The sequence below is a fragment of the Cynocephalus volans genome, chromosome 11 (assembly GCF_027409185.1).
Source record: "Cynocephalus volans isolate mCynVol1 chromosome 11, mCynVol1.pri, whole genome shotgun sequence".
In the NCBI taxonomy this organism is placed as follows: domain Eukaryota; kingdom Metazoa; phylum Chordata; class Mammalia; order Dermoptera; family Cynocephalidae; genus Cynocephalus; species Cynocephalus volans.
In genome coordinates this window covers 10,278,809-10,295,582 of record NC_084470.1, presented here as the reverse complement: position 1 = coordinate 10,295,582, position 16,774 = coordinate 10,278,809, and the positions used below count along the sequence as shown (strand labels likewise).

Here is a 16,774-nt window from a genome sequence, read left to right as displayed (position 1 = left end):
CAGATATTAAATTACAGCAATTTTCCTTATATCATGTTGCTGTTCTGTCTTTGTTATTTTTTTCTTGTTTTCATTCTTATTCACCTGAGATTATTACAATGAACCATCTGGGGTTGTCCAGGAAATCATTTGGAATGTGAATTAGATGCCCAGACAGTCATGGTCTTTGTCTTATTTATCAACTCAGAGCATATAGGACAAAAGGCACAACGACGGGGCAGGGAGGGCTGCTCACTCTTCTTTTCCACTTTTATTTCTAAAGAAAAGGCTGAGGAAATGGGAAAGAACCACCAGACTCATGCTTGAGGGATCTTCACTGAAGTCTCCTCTGGGTCTAGTATCAGGAAAACACGCTGGGCACGTGGCCATGAACGTGGACTCAGAGTCAGAATCTGGACCCTGCCACACACACCTGTGTGACCTTGGGTGAGTTCCTGACCCTTCCTGGAACTAGTTACCTCACCTACAAAGTGGAAATGATAATACTTACCTGATAGGGTTGCTTTGAGAACCAAATGAAATAATACATCGAAGGCTCCTGGTATGTTCTCAGTAACTAGCAGTGATTATTATTATTTCTTAAAAAAGATCCGTATGGGGTTCTAGCCATCCGCCTTACTCTCTACTATCCTATATACAAATCAACTTTACCAGAGTTTGAGGAAATGTGGAAACAGAGTTTTATGTAACAGGAATAGGCATAGGATATGCTCCATCCAACATAAAACTTCATTACAGCTAAAAATAAATAAATAAAATAAGCTTCTAAACAAATGACATCCAAAACCTAAGTTTACAAAATCAAAAGGAACAAGAGCAATGAGCCACCCGAGGCACCAGGTCTGCAAACTGCGTGCGCTGGAGGAGAATCGCCTCGCTCCTGGGATCTCCGTCTTCATCCTCGGCCAAGTCCCAGCCTGCGCCCTGTCCATTACGGGTCCTATGCCAGTCTGCCCTGCTCCACACGCAGATGCTCGGAAATGGAATCCACTGGAAAGAACACTCCCACTGTAAACAAACACATGCATGCTCTAGTTTATGTGCTCCGTTTCCTTGTGAGCCTGATTAGCATAAGGTGACTGCAAAGAATTCTGGGGTACTGACCAAGCTTCCTAAAAGCAAGAACATCACCTTTTTGGTTTTCTCCTAAAAACCAGCACTAACACAGTACCTCATACATTGCAGAATGCAATGAACTGTTGTTGAACGAATGAGAGGGTGGTGGAGAGAGAGAGGGAGGGAGGAAAGAGAAATAAATGAATGAATGAATGAGCCAAGAGAATGTCTGACGAACCTCCTGAGAGCCAGCCCTATAGCCCTCTCTTCACAAATACCAAGAGCTTTACATTGGAAACAAACACAGTAACTGTGCTACTGATGCAGGCTCTGCTACGAGTGAGGACAGACGCAACCACACTGTATTTAGTGATAAATGACAGAGACTGGGCTGAGATTGATTGCTGACACTGCCAAACAGAACCAAGGAGGCCTTGTAGCTTTACAGGTGATGCTCTTCAAGTAACCCTCAACTCTTTCCAGGAGAAAATCATACCCACTGCTGCAAAGTCAGAAGACATCACAAATAACCCGGTGTGCCCTTACTCGTTAAAGCTGGCGCCACAGCCTGCTGAGCTGGCAGTCAATCAAAGCAAGAAGGACTGCAGTATTTCCACCCTCTCCCAGACAAAGAGTAGGAACTGAAACCTGCCACAGATACAGGGGATGAGCAGGTTGGGTTGCCAGATTTAGCAAATAAAAATACATGCAATATTTGTCACATACATATGCTTAAAAAAATCTCAAAAAGCTTACGTTTATGTAAGTTAGAGCTTATCAATATTTACCATATTAGATTTTAACTGAAAAAAATGTAATATTCATTAAGTCATTTAAAATAACAATAAGCTCATTCTATGTCAATATAAATTATATTTTATGACATTTTCATGATTTTTAGTTTTACATTTTTGCAAATCTCCTTCCTGTTTACTGCCTGGCTTAACAGAAGACAGCTGGACTCCTGTATCTACTTCGGCATTCAATCTGTTGAGATATCACATGTCATGTAGCCTCTGGAAAACTCCACTGTACTCTTATAAGAGAATGAGAGTGATAAAAGCAAATAACATCTTAGTGATATTATGAAAATAATGTTGGCCTCACAAAGCCTCTGAAAGGGTCTTGAGCTCCCCCAGGAACCCCTGCACAAAATTTTGAGAACCACAACTGTAAGCCAGCTCAGGACAAATGGAAAGACTATAAAACACACAGCAGGTTTCCCAACCTGCTGTGCTGGTGTCCACTGCTGCTTTCTAGCTGCTGTACAGTGTGCAGTGTTTTTGCCAGTGGGAGAGACAGAGACACCCATTCTTGGCCCCAGTTCAGGGCTATCTCCAGTGGTCGGTCTCCACTGGAGCACTGGTCCAGCAGACACATGGCCAGACTCCTCACCACCAAAGTAGGTACAGGTGTCAAACCAACCAAGCTGGTTTCACTTCCACACAAACAATTCCTAAGCTGCTTCACAACACATTGTACATCAAGTACAGGCTGTCTTCTCTTGAATGGTGGCTGCATTTGTTGGGGTGTATTGTCTTGACTTATGTTCAGTGATCAGTTGGTATGTATTGAAATCTTAAGAGACAACTTAATATCATAAGATTGAAGAAATGCCTGGTCCAGAATGCTTCTTACAAATGGAGCAATACTTGTGTCATGAGTGCAGCCACATTTATGTCAATGGCTGTACCCCGCAGAATAATCCCTTCCGGGATAAAAGAAAAATCAAAATTGATATTGGGAAGACATCTTTCACATCTTTAGCCAAATCTGAAGTAAGGGTGTCAATTCCTACATCTGCATGGAATGCTGAGGTCCTGTCTCATCAAACGTTCTACATGAATGACACCTAGGGAGAGAGAGGCACAAGGGTCAAGAAAACACATACGATGTGAGACCAGTCCCAACTTATGAGGAAACGTTTTCATAAAAAGCTAGCCTCGTGTGCATCTCCAAAATGTCCAGTCGACTTCTGATGCTCACAAACATTTACAGATTCTCATCAGAGCACTACTCCATCCGCATGCACACAAAACACCCTCCTAGACTTTGTTCTCGTTCTGGTTATTACAAGAACTTTCTACTGAATTTTTAAGTCTTTCTCTTCCTAGTGTAGAAGAACAAAGAAGAGATGAAAAAATTAACATATGTAAGTAGTAAAGGCTCATTACTACATTCCTGAATTCCCCTAGTGAGATGCTATAAGAACAAAAGGCTCTGAATTTGAGAAAGTGCGTGAAACTCTGCCTTCTGTATCTCCTGCTTAGAGGTTTACAATGCACAATTGCCAAATAAAGGCCCTGGGAAAAGCAGAAACTTTAACTGATTATTTCCCAAATTATTTTTTCTTGAACCTCGACTCTTTTTGCATATCACCTGTTGATACCATCAAACTCCTGTAGTGCACACTCTGGCTTGTATATCCTCCAATATCAAAGCTGGGCTCACCAAACCCCAGGGGTATTAGACAGGATGTCCTGTATGCAGGGACCAGATCTGGAGCTGTGTTATTTTTTCTCAGCAAGTGGCCTAAAGAGCCTGGGATGCTCACCCTCCCTATCAGTGTTATTCTCTAAGTATGAAAAGTTATAAGATAGATGAAATGGTGATGATGGTGGTGACGATGACAATGATAAAGGTCCGAGCAGCCTGGAACAGCTACACTTGTTCTCAAAGCAGAGTCCCACACTAAAGTTCCTCTACCACAAAATAAAGGTACACCCAAGACACCTAACCATGGAGGCAAGAGTCTACACTTCAACCTCCAAATAAAATTAGAGCCTTCCTATGACCAAGGTCATAGCTTATTCTAAAACACAGTTCTTAAATTATACATCATTTTGAATACTCTGTTGAAATTTAGAGTATAGAATTGGCTAGTCCTATTATATTTCTTTGATATGTTTAATAAATTATTTCTCAAGCTGAAGAGGTAAAATAGTTTACTTTGGTCTTGTTCATTCATTTAGCAAATATTTAGAGGAGTCCAGGACGTGCCAGGCACACTCCAGGCACTGAACAGCAAGAGAAAGAACAGACAAAAGACACTCTGCCTTGATAGATTGTTCCAAGAAGTTAAAAAGATAGTCTACTAATGGTAAAAAGTTCCATGGAGGAATAGAAAGCAGAAAGGAGGGCAGGGAGTGTGGGGGGAATTGCAATCTTAAAGTGGGTGTTGAGAGAAGGCCTCACTTGAGAAGGTGATATTTGAATACGGGTCCAAGGTTGATAACAGAGTGAACCCTACACATAAATGGGGACTAGCACTCTGGAAGGATGACGCTGTAAGCACAAAAGCCCAGAGGCACTGCAGGGAAGTCACGGTGGGTGGGTGGGCGTCAGCCACAGGAAGGGTTATAAGAAACAATGGGAGGACATCGGGTGGTGGCGCCCCTCCTGGTGAGCAGCCCGGGTGGCTCCTAACCCTCACTTATGAGCACGCTGGCGAGGGCTCCTCGGCCTCCAGTAACGGAGCAGCACGCGGGACGCCAGGCTCGGGCAGTGTAGGGCAGACCTGACCACCTCCGAGGTGGGAAAATGAGCTGCGAGAAGTGGAGCCACGTGGCTGAACTGATTCTCTTCTCTGAAGACCGGGAGGAGAAGATCCTCTGCCTCTGCTCCAAGATGTTTGTGGAGGATCAAAAATGGTGCAACTTGGGATTAAAAGCCTACTATGTCAAAGGCAGTGTGGCAACAGTGCAGGAGACCAAGCTACAGAAGAGGAGGAAGGTAGTCGCTCCCAAGGCACTGCAGAATCATGTGGCAGCAAAGGCACGGGCCTAGATGAAAGTGAACTTGATTCTGAGGCCCAACTCATGAGAAGTATGGGATTGCCGCTTCAGTGTAGTGGCATATCTGCACGTAAGAATTTTGAGGTGTCTATGGATACCAGAAATAAAGTTAAAATGAAAAAGAAGAGGGAAAAACATCAAAAGAAGTACTTAGATGAAATTATGCGAGAATCTTGGGGAAATGAATATTGTGGAGGGTTAGAAATGTCGATTCTCATTTGATTTTAGAATAGGGTTTTTAGGTAAATGCATGTATGGGGCAAAAGCCCTCGCCTTGGAGACCACAGCCTACAGCCAGGGGGTGACAGCCCATCTAATCAACTCTAATCACTACTTAGGTATGGGATTGAATACTTTAATGATTTTAGAACTAACAGGTGGTTGTCATACCAATTCTGTTAAGAGATTTTAAAAATTGCTGAAGGGAAAGATGTGAAAAAAACGTTTGCTATGGGCAAGTTGTCTGTTGGTGGAAACCACAGAAATAATTATATTTTATCATAAGAATGTAACTTTTGCTTAAGGAGAAGATGTACTTTAGATAATGAGCCAGTTTGATCAACTTAACTTTTCACCAATTGTACCTTGGAATGTCACATTGTTAATTTCACTGATGTTACTGTTTCCATTGTTAAGCTATACTTAGCCACAGATAACTTTTGTAACACTGCCCATGTCCTTGTGTCCCCTTGTAATGACTGAATTAACTGAATTTTCTTGTGAAACTTCCTTGTCTTTGCAATAAAAAACAGAAGCTAACTGTGAATCAGGGCTGTACCCAGTTTTCTCCTTCTAACAGGGGAGCTGCCGGGGTACAGACCCTTCGGGCTTCTCAGCGCATTCATGGTGCTTTCAGTAACCTTTTTTCGTCTCCGTTACATAGTGAGAAATGTAACAGAATATAAAGAAGATGACATTTTAGCTTCAGATGGTCCATCTTCACTTGAACAGTATGAGAACACCAGAACGTGTAAACTTCAAGGCAAAAAAGATATTGAAACAGAAAATCTTCCTGTTGAAAATACATTCTCTTCAAAGCTAGAAATTACAGAAAAATGGGAGAAGTACTGGACTGAATATGGAGGAGGTCTGTTATGGCAAAGCTGGCAAGAAAAACATCCAGATGAAACACTGCCTTCTGGACCTTGGAACTTTCCTGATACAAAAGAACGGAAAGAAGATTACAGTCAGCTTTATTGGTATTATCTGGAACAATTTCAGTATTGGGAAGCTCAGGGTTGGACTTTTGATGCCTCACAAAGCTATGATACAGATACCTATGCATCTAAAACAGAAGTTAATGAGGAAGATGAAATTTGCATCAGTCAACCTAGTGTCTTTTCCATCTTCACCTATTAGAGTTGATAACAAAAGTTTTGGTTCAAGTGAAAAGGATCATAATGCAATACCTGCTGGAATTAGTCATATAACTTTGAATTCAGAGGAAGCAGGACAGAGCCAGGCAGATTCCTCTGTAGGCTGTGACGGTCATCAGCAGCTAAGCGAAGTGAGCAGCAGGAGAGAGAGCCCTGCTTCTGGCCAAGTGAACCATGCAATGGAGGAACCAAAGAAAGCAACTTATCTGGGAATGGAAGCACATCCCAACCAGCTCAGGATTCACAGGAGTCTTCAGGAGTCAACACCGGCGAAGACAGATCACACACCAATGGTATTGACAGAGATGAGAATAAAGAAGATCCTCCTGAGCAGAAGCCAGGCAAATTCAAGAAGGGCCAGGAACTGGACATCGATGCAGACCCAGATTCAGTCTTCGATAACAGTGGTTCCCTTCTAGGATTCAAGCATGGCTTGGGACAAAAATATGGTAGAATTCCAAATTTCAGTCGTCAGCAGATCAGGTATCTAGAGAAGAACGTGAACCATAAGTCAAAGTACCTGGACATGTGCGGACAAATAAAAATGAAAAACAAACACATCTTCTTTACTGAAGACTCAGGAAAACCATTTTTCAAAAAGAGCAAAGCTCTGAGTAAGACAGAAAAATTCCTAAAATGGGTTAAGGAGCCAGTGGATGAAGAAGCATCACAGGAATCATTTTCTCACAACAATGTGCAGGACACCTGCACAAGCCATGATTCAGAGGAACAGGACATGTCTGCTAAAAAAGGTGATGACCCACTGGAGACTAGTAATCCAGAACCTGAAAAGTGTCAGACCACATCTTCAGCTGGTGAGCTGTAAACAGAAAAAAATGGAGACAACTTGGTAGCAACTGTTCTAGATAAGCAGGACTGTGTTATTCAAGATACAACAGACTCCCTTCAGGCAGAAACTGAAGCTGAAATACAAAAGAAGATGAAGAAAAGCAGGAACAAAATGGCAAATGGTCTGCGTCCAGAGATAGCTGCTGTTCCTGAACTGGCAAGATACTGGGCCCAGAGATACAGGCTTTTCTCCCGTTTTGATGATGGGATTAAATTGGACAGAGAGGGCTGGTTTTCACTGACACCTGAGAAGATCGCTGAACACATTGCTGGCCGTGTCAGCCAGTGCTTCAAAGTGTGACATTATAGTAGATGCATTCTGTGGCATCGGGGGGAACAGCATTCAGTTTGCCTTAACGGGAAAGAGAGTAATTGCCATTGATATCAATCCTGTTAAGATTGATCTCGCTTGTAATAATGCAGTAGTTTACCGGACAGCAGATAAGATAGAGTTCGTCCGTGGAGATTTCCTGCTGCTGGCTTCTTGTTTGAAGGCTGATGCTGTATTCTGCAGCCCACCTTGGGGAGGGCCAGACTACGCCACTGCAGAGAACTCTGACATTAGGACAACGATGTCTCCTGATGGCTTTGAAATTTTCAGACTTTCCCAGAAGATCACTAATAATATCGTTGATTTTCTCCTGAGAAACGCTGATATTGACCAGGCGGCATCCTTAGCAGGGCCCGGAGTGCAAGTGGAAATAGAACCGAACTTTCATAACAATAATTGAAGATAATCACTGCTTATTTTGGTGACCTGATCTGAAGACCAGCTTTGGGAACCTAACTGAGGCAATATAAGGACCAAAAGATCATATAGGGGTCAGAATATTATTCAGATGAGACACTTGGAATATCTTCCTGTATTCAATGATATTTCGTACCCATAATCTTATATCACCATATGAAATGGAAACTCACAGAAGTTTAATGACTATTAATGAAGTGCTTTGAGATCTTTGGATAATATTAACTATGTATATTGTACATTAGAAGAGTAAGTGTGTGATATGGAAAGTGTAGGCTTGCCCTTGTGCCTAATTTCAATGTGTACATATGTGTATGTGCATATTATTTTAATTTTGTATGGTTTGGTTTAACATTTTTGTATGTATGTATACATGTGTTTAAAAAACAATTATTGTGTTTTCTTAACAGAGAGATACAAAGAAAACAACAAATGAGTTATATTCTATCCACCCATTTAAACCCTACTGAAATGTTATATGTTGAAGGCTAAAAACATAAACAGTACAGAATGGTACAAAATGAAAAGTAAGACTCCTAGCCCCTACCCTACCTTTTATTCATCTATCTAAAGATAACCACAGCTAACAGCATTTCATAAATCCTTTGAAGGACAGAAAGGAATTGCAATATACCCTAAGACACTTTTTTTCTCATTGTTTCACTGATCAGTATTTTTTTTTTTTTCACTTAATGCATCTTTTCAAAAAGTGTATACTTTTGGGGGGTCTCTCATCAAGGTCGTGGAATAGATGATCCCAGCATCACTCTTTCCCACAAATCAATCAATTTACAACTACAAAAAAGCAACAACAGCCAAGCTGGAGCTGCTAGAGCTCAGGGGAAGAGGAGGAGAGACCTACAGAGTTCATGAAGGTGGGAGAAGCCACGATGAGAGAAAGAAAAAACTGCTCCAACCATTTCATTCCACAGCCACTTTAAGGCTGGAGCTGCTGAGTGCACAGAGCAGGAGTGGCAGAAGCCACAGCTGTGCCCTTCAGATGGAGTTGCTTGGAGATGGCAGTGGAGAAGACAGTCTTGGTGGCCACCAGGCCATGACCCACATGTTCCCATGGACCCACATAGGAGCAAGGAGCCACAACAACTGAAAAAAAGGAGCCACTCAGAAGCTAGTGAGTCATCACAAGGGACCGGTGCACAGCCTGTCCCATGGGGGTTGTTTGCAGCATGGGCGATGGGGCAGAGGGGGCCACAGGGGGAACACTGGGGAACAGCAAGGACAGCTGACCAGCACACTAATCAGTGAAGAACCACCCAGAGGAGACTGGTCAGGAATGCAGAATTGCATGGGGTGCAGTTTGATGAAAAGACTCAGGCCCAGATCATAGTTTCTACACAACCCAGGTGCACCAGGTGTCTGGAGAACCAGAAATACCTATAAAGTCAACCATTAAAACCTGAGCTGCACCAAAAGCCTTCCCTAGGGAATCAGCAGCAAAGCAGCAATTTAGCTAAACCATAGAGCTCAAGTACTGGTCCCCACAAGAAGTTCCCCCACTTTATAAGTAAACAAAGGACAACAAATTAGTTCTGGCCCAGGCACCCCACCAGCACCTTGGGGACAGCTCAGGGACCTGAGGCATGCATCTGGGGACCAGACTCCCCTCCCACAACCAAGAACACTGCCAGCACCTTGGGGACCACCCAGGGTCCTGTGGCATGGATCCAGGGACCAGACCCCCACACACAACCAGACACACCGCCAGCACCAAGGAGCATGCCCAAAACATCGCCTCCATGTGGATGCCCCACCACAATAACCACGGCTGCTGCGAAAGCAGCTAGATGCCACAAACATCACGCAGATGGCCCACCAGCCACTGCAGTGCATTGACATAAGGAGAGTCACCAGCAGAGACCAAAGAAAAGAAGAGGATATCTCTCTCCACAAAGCCCATTCCAGGGTGACAGAAGAAGCATCTGCTCTTACGATAATATTGGGGAACCTGAACACACCTCCCAGCATTGGACAGATCATCCAGGCAACAAATCAACAGAGTAACCATTAGTCTTTGAGAAGGAGAGAAGAAATCTAGGGTAATTAGAGTGGGGTAAGGGGAGGGAGAGGACGATGGGGAGAGATTGGACAAGGGACATAAAGAATAAGTACGATTTGTAACTACACATATGCTAGTAATATTGATTTGATCAACATATGTCAACGTTGAACCCCAAAAATATGTATAATCAATTATGATTCAATAAAAATTTTTTTAAAAAAAGAAACAATGGAAGAAGGGGACAGGTCAGATAGGGCTTTGAGGACCTTTTGAAAGGATTCTGGCTTTCCTTCTGAATGAGATAAAGTCAATGGAGTGTCCGGAACACAGGAGAGGGTGAATCACCTTCCAACAGGAACAATCTGACTGCTGTGTGAAGATTACCGGGCCGCAAGAGAGGGATGGGGACAGTAACCAGGCAGTAGCTCAGGAAGGACACTGTGGTGGTGGCAGCAGCTGAGATGGTGAAAAGTTGTAGGACTCTAGATCTATTTTAGAATTTGAGCCAGATGAGATTGGCTGATGGACTAGATGAGGAATGTGAAAGGAGTCGAACAACTCCAAGTTTTTGGACTGAGCAACTTGAAAGATGGACATTTGCTGAGGTGAAGACGACTCTGGGAGGAGAAGGTTTGCACGGGAAGGAGACAGGGGCTCAGATCTCCACACATCAAGTCTGAGATGCTATTATATACCCATGGAGAGATGTCAAGCAGGCAGTTGGATATACAGACCTGCAGTTCAGAAGAGAGGTCAAGGCTGAAAATATGCTTGGGAGTATCTGTATATCTACCTAAAAACATGAGACTGGGTGATATCCACACCACGTGAATGACATAGACTAAAAAAATAATAAGTCCAAGGACTGAGCCATGCAGAACTCCAACATTAAGAGGTCAAGGAGATAAGAAGGACCAGCCAAAGAGGAAGTAAGTCTAGTACCCTGGAAGCCAAGTGAAGAAAATAATTCAAGGATGAGAGAATGATAAACTGTCAAAAAGACATGAGATCAATTAAGGGACAGACTGAGAACTGACCATGCAGAGGCCACTGACAACAGTAGGTGACATGGCGTGGTCAGGAAGGAAGCCTGACTGGAAAAGGTTCAAGAGAGAAGAGAACAGACATGAGAAACACACAGATAAGCAATTGTGAAAGTGTAGTCCAGGCACCCTTGGGGGTGCCCAAGACCTATCCACGGGTCCACAGGATCAAAATTGTTTCACTCTATTCTCTCATGAGTGTATAGTGCAGTTTCCCAGGGCTCCACGACATGTGATGACATCTTGCACTGACAGCTAATGAAATATATGTGCTTGTGTATTCCTATGTTCTAATTTTTTCTATTTTCATTTCTAATATGGGAAACATCAATGAATATAACCCAAATAAACCAAAATTCTTTGGAGGCATCAATTGTTTCTAAGAGTATAAAGGGATCCTTAGTTCAGAAAGTTTGAGAACTTCTGATTAAATAGATAAATGATAGATAGATGATAGATAGGTACATAACAGATAGATAGATGATAAACAGACAGAGAGATGACAGACAGACATTCATGCCTGCGTATACTAAAAGAGTAAATGAATGTCATGCTCCTCCCTATATTGTTCCCCATGCTGCATCTTCTCCCAGTTCCACTGTCTGACATTCTCAATCACTCTCACACATTTCTTTTTTTTTTTTTAAATTTTATTTTGTCGATATACATTGTGGTTGATTATTGTTGGCCCTTACCAAAACCTCCCTCCCTCCTCCCTCTCCTCCCTCCCCCCCAACAATGTCCTTTCTGTTTGCCTGTCGAATCAACTTCAAGTAATTGTAGCTGTTATATCTTCTACCCTCCCCCCACCGGCTTTTCTTTGTGTGTGTGAATTTATATATTAATTTTTAGCTCCCACCAATAAGTGAGAACATGTGGTATTTCTCTTTCTGTGCCTGACTCGTTTCACTTAATACAATTCTCTCAAGGTCCATCCATGTTGTTGCAAATGGCAGTATTTCATTCGTTTTTATAGCCAAGTAGTATTCCATTGTGTAGATGTACCACATTTTCCGTATCCACTCATCTGATGATGGACATTTGGGCTGGTTCCAACTCTTGGCTATTGGAAATAGTGCTGCAATGAACATTGGGGAACAGGTGTACCTTCGACTTGATGATTTTCATTCCTCTGGGTATATTCCCAGCAGTGGGATAGCTGGGTCATATGGCAGATCTATCTGCAATTGTTTGAGGAACCTCCATACCATTTTCCATAGAGGCTGCACCATTTTGCAGTCCCACCAACAATGTATGAGAGTTCCTTTTTCTCCGCAACCTCGCCAGCATTTATCGTTCATAGTCTTTTGGATTTTAGCCATCATAACTGGGGTTAGATGGTATCTCAGTGTGGTTTTGATTTGCATTTCCCAGATGCTGAGTGATGTTGAGCATTTTTTCATATGTCTGTTGGCCATTTGTATATCTTCCTTAGAGAAATGCCTACTTAGCTCTTTTGCCCATTTTTTAATTGGGTTGCTTGTTTTCTTCTTGTACAGTTGTTTGAGTTCCTTATATATTCTGGATATTAATCCTTTGTCAGATGTATATTTTGCAAATATTTTCTCCCACTCTGTTGGTTGTCTTTTAACTCTGTTAATTGTTTCTTTTGCTGTGCAGAAGCTTTTTAGTTTGATATAATCCCATTTGTTTATTTTTCCTTTGGTTGCCCGTGCTTTTGGGGTCGTATTCATGAAGTCTGTGTCCAGTCCTATTTCCTGAAGTGTCTCTCCTATGTTTTCTTTAAGAAGTTTTATTGTTTCAGGGTGTATATTTAAATCCTTAATCCATTTTGACTTGATTTTAGTATATAGTGAGAGGTATGGGTCTAGTTTCATTCTCCTGCATATGGATATCCAGTTCTCCCAGCACCATTTGCTGAAGAGGCAGTCCCTTCCCCAGTGAATACGCTTGGTGCCTTTGTCGAAGATCAGCTGACAGTAAGTGTGTGGGTTGATTTCTGGATTCTCTATTTTGTTCCATCGGTCAGTGTGTCTGTTTTTATGCCAGTACCATACTGTTTTGGTTATTATAGCTTTGTAAGTTTAGCTTAAAGTCAGGTTGTGTTATGCCTCCAGCTTTATTCTTTTTGCTGAGCATTGCTTTGGCTACATGTGGTCTTTTATTATTCCATATAAATGTCTGGATAGTTCTTTCCATTTCTGAGAGAAATGTCATTGGAATTTTGATGGGGATTGCATTGAATTTGTATATCACTTTGGGTAGTATGGACATTTTCACTATGTTGATTCTCCCAATCCAAGAGCGTGGGATATCTTTCCATCTTCTTGTATCCTCTCTAGTTTCTCTCAGCAGTGGTTTGTAGTTCTCATTATAGAGATTTTTCACATCCTTGGTTAACTCAATTCCTAAGTATTTTATTTTTTTGGTGGCTATTGTAAATGGGCAGGCTTTCTTGATTTCTCGTTCTGCATGTTCACTATTGGAGAAAAGAAATGCTACTGATTTTTGTGTGTTGATTTTGTATCCTGCTACTGTGCTAAAATCATTTATCACCTCCAAGAGTTTTTTGTAGAGGTTTTAGGCTGTTCGATATATAGGATCATGTCATCTGCAAACAGGGATAGTTTGACTTCATCTTTTCCAATCTGGATGCCCTTTATTTCCTTCTCTTCTCTGATTGCTCTGGCTAGTACTTCCAACACTATGTTGAATAGGAGTGGTGAGAGTGGGCATCCTTGTCTAGTTCCTGTTCTTAAAGGAAAAGCTTTCAGCTTTTCCCCATTCAGGATGATATTGGCAGTGGGTTTGGCATATATGGCTTTAATCATGTTGAGATACTTTCCCTCTATACCTAACTTATAGAGGGTCTTTGTCATGAATGAGTGCTGAATTTTATAAAATGCTTTTTCAGCATCTATAGAGATGATCATATGGTCCTTGTGTTTGATTTTATTAATATGGTGTATCACATTTATTGATTTGCGTATGTTGAACCAACCTTGCATCCCTGGGATGAATCCCACTTGACCGTGGTGAATAATTTTACGTATGTGTTGGTGTATTCTGTTTGCTAGTATTTTAGTGAGGATTTTTGCATGTATATTCATCAAGGATATCGGCCTATAGTTCTTTTTTGGTTATATCTTTATCTGGTTTTGGTATCAGGATAATGTTTGCTTCATAGAATGAGTTTGGGAGATTTGCATCTGTTTCAATCTTTTAGAATAGTTTGTAAAGAATCGGTGTCAATTCCTCTTTGAATGTTTGGTAAAATTCTGCTGTGAATCCATCTGGTCCTGGGCTTTTCTTTGTTGGGAGCCTTCTGATAACAGCTTCAATCTCCTTTATTGTTGTTGGTCTGTTCAAATTTTCTACATCTTCATGGTTCAGTTTTGGGAACTTGTGTGTGTCCAGAAATTTATCCATTTCCTCCAGATTTTCAAATTTGTTGGCGGATAGTTGTTCATAGTAGTCTCGAATGATTCCTTGTATTTCAGGTGAATCAGCTGTAATATCACCTTTTTCATTTCTAATTGTTGTTATTTGAATCTTCTCTCTTTTTTTTTTTGGTAGTCGTGCTAATGGTTTGTCAATTTTATTTATCTTTTCAAAAAACCAACTTTTTGATTCATTGATCTTTCGAATTGTTTTTTGGTTTTCAATTTCATTCAGTTCTGCTCTGATCTTAATGATTTCTTTCCGTCTGCTAACTTTAGGTTTGGATTGTTCTTGTTTTTCTAGTTCTTTAAGGTGAAGTGTTAGGTTGTTCACTTGCCATCTTTCCATTCTTCTGAGGTGAGCATTTAATGCAATAAATGTCCCCCTTAATACTGCTTTTGCAGTATCCCACAGGTTTTGGTATGATGTATCTTTACTTTCATTAGTTTCAATAAATTTTTTGATTTCCTGCTTGATTTCTTCTTGGACCCATATGTCATTAAGTAGAATGCTGTTTAATTTCCATGTGTTTGTATAGTTGCCAGAGTTTCATTTGTTATTAATTTCTAGTTTTAATCCATTGTGGTCTGAAAAAACACATGGGATAATTCCAGTTTTTTTGAATTTATTGAGACTTAATTTGTGACCTAATATGTGATCTATCCTGGAGAATGATCAATGTGCTGATGAGAAGAATGAATATTCTGAGGTTGTTGGGTGGAATGTTCTGTAGATATCTGCCAATTCCAATTGGTCTAGAGTCTTGTTTAGATCTTGTGTTTCTCTACTGATTCTTTGCCTAGATGATCTGTCTAATATTGACAGTGAGGTGTTCAGGTCCCCTGCTATTATGGTATTAGTGTCTATTTCCTTCTTTAGGTCTAATAGAGTTTGTTTTATAAATCTGGCTGCTCCAACATTGGGTGCGTACATATTTATGGTTATGTCTTCTTGATGGATCAGTCCTTTTATCATTATGTAGTGTCCCTCATTGTCTCTTTTTATGGTTCTTAGTTTAAAGTCTATTTTGTCAGATATAAGAATAGCTACTGCAGCTCATTTTTCTTTTCTGTTTGCATGGTAAATCTGTTTCCATCCTTTCACTCTTAGTGTATGTTAATTTTTATGGGTGAGGTGGGTCTCTTGTAGGCAGCATATAGTTGGGTCCTCCTTTTTAATCCAGTCAGCCAGTCTGTGTCTTTTGATTTGGGAATTTAAGCCTTTTACATCAAGAGTTGTTATTGAAAGGTACTGATTTATTCCTAGCATTTTATTGGTTGGTTGGTTGTCTTAGGTGTCTTTTGTTCCTTGCTTTCTGATTTACTGTTTGGTTTCTGTGTTTGTTGTTTCCTTAGGTTGTAGATAGCGATCTTGTTTGTTTGTTTTCTCTTCATGAATGCCATTTTTATTATACTAGTGTGTTTAGGTTTTTCTTGGGGTTTTATGGCAGTGGTAGTTATTTTTCAGGAACCAAACCCAGTACTCCCTTGAGGATTTCTTGTAAGGGTGGTCGTGTAGTAGTGAACTCCCGCAGTTTTTGTTTGTCTGAGAAATGTACTATTTGTCCTTCATTTCGGAAGGATAGCCTTGCAGGGTAGAGTATTCTTGGCTGACAATCTCTGTCTTTTAGTATTTTGAATATATCATCCCATTCCTTTCTAGCTTTTAGGGTTTGTGATGAAAAGTCTGATGTTAGCCTGATTGGGGCTCCCTTATAGGTGATTTGGCGCTTCTCTCTTGCAGCTTTTAAGATTCTCTCTTTGTCTCTGAGTTTTGCCAGTTTGAGTATAACATGTCTTGGAGAAGGCCTTTTTGGGTTGAATATGTTTGGAGATCGTTGAGCTTTCTGGATCTGAAGATCTGTGATTTTTCCTATACCTGGGAAGTTTTCTGCCACTATTTTGTTGAATATGTTTTCAATGCAATCTCCGTTTTCCTCCCCTTCTGGAATACCCATGACTTGGATATTTGAGCATTTAAGGTTGTCTGATATCTCTCTCAGATTTTCTTCAATGTCTTTGATTCTTTTTTCTTTTTTTTTTTTTTTTTGTCTGCTTGTGTTAATTCAAACAGCCCATCTTCAAGTTCAGAGGTTCTCTCTTCAACTTCGACAAGCCTGCTGGTTAAACTCTCCGTTGTGTTTTTTATTTCGCTGAATAACTTCTTCAGTTCAGCAAGTTCTGCTACATTGTTTTTCAGGACATTGATTTCTTTGTACATTTCCTCTTTCAGATCCTGTATACTTTTTCTCGTTTCATCATGATGTCTGGCTGAGTTTTCTTGTATCTCATTCAGTTTCCTTAGAATTATCACTCGAAATTCCTTGTCAGTCATTTCAAGGGCTTCTTGTTCTATAGGATCTAGAGTTTGAGATTTATTAACTTTTGGTGGTGTACTTTCTTGATTTTTTGTATTTCTGGTACCTTTTTTGTGATGTTTATTCATTGTGGCAGGGGGTTTCACAGTCCACCAGTTTGAGACTATTG

At 40.9% G+C, this 16,774-nt stretch overlaps 1 protein-coding gene and 1 pseudogene across 2 annotated transcripts in view; one reads left to right on the top strand and one right to left on the bottom strand.

The window, feature by feature from the left end:
* Positions 1–16,774, bottom strand: part of AMPH (amphiphysin) — a 238,688-nt gene that overhangs the window by 176,137 nt on the left and 45,777 nt on the right. The gene's annotated exons all lie outside the window — the stretch shown is intronic.
* On the top strand, positions 4,597–7,862 carry LOC134391396 (trimethylguanosine synthase-like; annotated as a pseudogene).